Here is a 2,898-nt window from a genome sequence, read left to right as displayed (position 1 = left end):
ACCCTTTAACGAAACTGTGTGCGATGCAATAGTCGCAAAAGGTGGTGTAAAATACCATCAAAAAAGGTGCAAATTGTTTGTGATGGAGGATGCATCAAACACGGTTCATATTTTAGTTGCGTGTGCGGTGCGGGGCATACGGTTCAGTTCAATTAACTATTTGCAATGAGGAGGAACAAAAGAAACAGGCAGCCAGATGAAGGTGTGTGAGATGTACAGCATACGGTTCACTCGGATGAACTATTTGTGATTAGGCAACACAAAAGAAACGATCAGCTAGATCAAGGTGTGTGCGATATACGACATGCGGTTCACTTGGATGAACTGTTTGCGTTGAGACAAGAGAACAGAAACAGTTCAATAACAAGATGTATGTGATACACAGCAAACAGGTCTATAATCAGAAGCGTGTGCGAAGACCTATAACAACACAGACGATTGCTGCTAACAACCCGTGTGTGCTGTGAGCAAACAATTACTGGTATACAATTGTGAGTGATTGATGAAAACATCACCGACGGGTTCCATTGTTTAGTCCGTGTGCGATGTGATTTTCTTTGTCCGCACAACATCTCCGCTCTGTCTACAAAGCATCAACATATATACTTAAAAAGACAGCATTGCATAACCAAATTAAGCATACAATTACACAAGTGACTACACACATAACATTTCCACACACCAAAGTAAGCAATTACATGCATACTAAACTAGGAGAATCAAGGATCTAATCATCTACTTATTGTGCCATTGCTCTGCTTCCGGTTGGATCCTTGGCCGTTTTGGGGGAAGGAGGCACTTCCTCATGTCAACGATCCGCATGTACATGTCTTAGCTCGTGTACGCCTCCTTGGCCGCGTACATGATGTGAGCTTTGTCGAGTTTCTCCATCCAGGCCGAATGCCAGGCACGCTTGTCCTTGTTGCACAAATCCTTCATGTCTCTGTAGTAGGGGTCAATATGGCCTCGACGAGGTGAACCAGTGAGTCCTTCTCAAGATCCTTGCTTCCCCAGATCTTGTATTGGCCCTGGGTGTCAACAAGATTCTGGCTGGCGATGCCCGAATTCTCGAGCGCCTTTACATCGTTGGTGATGTCCACCGTAGCGAACATGTAGTGGGGGCTATTGACAAGCCTGGCGAAACACTCGCAAGGCCTTCTGTCCAGGAAGTAGTGGTAGACAAGGACGTGGTGGCGCACACACATCTGGGCGACGATGACCTTGGGATGAGACCCGGCACGAGAGCGGGTGTACTCGAGGTCGAACCCGACCACCTTGTACTTCTCCTCGGCAAGCAACAGCTCCATGATGTGGATGAGTGCTCCACCTAGACCGGGTCATTGGTGTACACCACCGAGAGGTCCATGAACCTTCTGTGGGTGTCCACCATGGCACGCATGGTGAACTGCTACTCGTCGTCGGCAACTGCTCGGAGCGCCATTGGAGCCATGTAGGATACCCTCTAAGAACTTCTCGTAGTGGGTGTGCTTCTTGCAATGGTGGGGCGCGATAGAAAGGTTGAAGAGACACAAGGGTTAAATGGCCGCTGTAATAAATGGGGGCCGACCGGCCTGTAATCGTCACGTCTTGTCACGGCGTTCATAACGGAGGATTCCAGTGCATGCTTGACAACATTGCCCTGCACGCGTGGGCTCGAAGAGGCGCCAAATGTATCGTCGGTGAGCCTGTTCCTGCGCTACCGCGCAAGCTTCCCGCTCGGCTAGTTTGGCCACGCGTTGGCTAGAAGAGGGACAAATCATGGGCGTTTATTGGCAGAAAGCTTTGTAAAAACAAAGTGTGTGGAATGACTCCGGTCATAAGTTTACCCATGGGGTGGGTGATGAGGTCAAAGTTACACAGAAGGGTGATGATGGACACTCGAGTGTGATAATTAATTCTGTGCTCTACATGGCACACAGTGGAAGAAACCAACTGTGTGCAATAATGTCAAAGATTGTAGTCGAGTTAGCTATACAGATCGTGTGCTGTGAGATCGACAAGGTAAACATATTTGAGAATGGTTAAAAAAATCTAAGACCATTGCATATTAAGGTCAAAATAGTGCTACCAACATACGAGTCTCATACGATGCCATTTCAACGATTGTACCAAAAAAGCTCGAAATTTTACAAGGTTCAAATTCCAGAGTTACATGGCTCAAATTCGAAGATTACAAGGTTCAAACTGATATTAGAAATGAAATTCAGCTCATCAGCCACAAATGCTCGCGTTGATCCGCTGAACATGGATATCAGAGAGGTTCAGACTAATATTACCACTTCTAAGTCTGGGTTCGAAACCTCACAATTTTTGCAAAGGGGTGAGCCACTGAGAAGTCATGTATGGGGTTGACACGATGACTTCCAATTACTCTAACATCTGAAGTAGAAATTCAGCATTTTTGGAGCCTATTCCATTCTGCCGCAGGCGTCGGCGCTGATCAACAAACCATTCATTTTTGTAAAATAAATGTAGGGCAAACCTCATTTGATTCATCATCCTTTCTCTGAGAACAAAGAACCTGGAGAATATAATCTCCGGTAAGGTCCCTCGGTAGGAGTTCAAAGTAATTTTTGAGAGATGCAGATCTAGGCATTCTACGTGATTGTTATATTGTATCACATTATCCACCACTGGGCCTAATCTGATCTGCAAAAGAAGAAGACATGTTAGTGCCTACATGCAGTTTTGAACATTACTACAAGCCTATTTGGTTTGCAGGATTTGTAAAATGCACTAACATGCCATCTTCAATCTGACATGATTAACATGGGCATTTGATTACATTCTAGAAAAATGTAGCCTTGTTCACAAGAGGTTGGAGTGGATGAAAAGTTCCATAAGAAAACTAGTACAGATGAATCCAAAGGAGAAATGCTTATTGATTGTAACCATATG

The sequence above is a fragment of the Triticum urartu genome, chromosome 1 (assembly GCF_003073215.2).
Source record: "Triticum urartu cultivar G1812 chromosome 1, Tu2.1, whole genome shotgun sequence".
NCBI lineage: Eukaryota > Viridiplantae > Streptophyta > Magnoliopsida > Poales > Poaceae > Triticum > Triticum urartu.
This window is presented reverse-complemented; position numbering follows the sequence as displayed.